Genomic DNA, 900 nt, shown 5'->3' with positions numbered 1-900 from the left:
TATATATATATATATATATATACATAGAGATTTACAATTAAATTACAATTACATAAGGATTTATAATATGTTTACAATACAGAAAAACGCATAGATCGAGTTACCTGGAACGATTGACATAGATTAACAAATGGTATGAAATATAATGATGGACTATGAATATTAATTAATAGATTAAATACACGAAAGTTATGTCACAAATAGATTTAAAAAGTAACTTAAAATTAGTTAACTAAAATAACTACGTTACCGTGATAGTTCCAAAAAAAGAAATGCCGTCATTAAAAAAAAACTGTAAAATGGCATTACTTTTTATTTCTAACTGTATATAGGATTATATAAACATAATTTATATATCATTTAAATGCGACGGAAGACAGATGTTTTTGACTATATTTTTGCGCGACATGAAATGCGTTTAATCTTGTAGGATGACTTCGCAATGCGGAATGGAAAAAAAAAATAAAGTAGAAGATTTTACCATCTTCGTGGAAATCGTAGAGACTTCTGGAATTTTGATATGCACGAGCTTAAATATTACGCTCGTTTCATGCACCATATTTGCATTTATTCTGCGACGTCGCTATCGTTAATTCATGTTGCGAAATAATAAAAATTTTAAAAATTGCAAATGCATCACATTAATAAATTTTTAAAACACTGGCAAAAAATGTTATCGTTTCATTATTTTACAAATGTAAACTATCAGTTTTAGAATAATTTTTTGTTAGTCTTTGAAAAAATATGAACAACTTTTCATGAATATAAAATAAATGTTCAATGAATGAATTAAAAAAAATATTTAAAGGACAGCTAAATAAGTCTATGTATTAATACTAATAGGATATACGAGTATATTTACTTGAATATAATTTTACATCCATTAATTACATATACTAA

Source organism: Trachymyrmex septentrionalis, unplaced genomic scaffold (assembly GCF_001594115.1).
Source record: "Trachymyrmex septentrionalis isolate Tsep2-gDNA-1 unplaced genomic scaffold, Tsep1.0 scaffold269, whole genome shotgun sequence".
NCBI classification, from domain to species: Eukaryota; Metazoa; Arthropoda; class Insecta; order Hymenoptera; family Formicidae; genus Trachymyrmex; species Trachymyrmex septentrionalis.
This window is presented reverse-complemented; position numbering follows the sequence as displayed.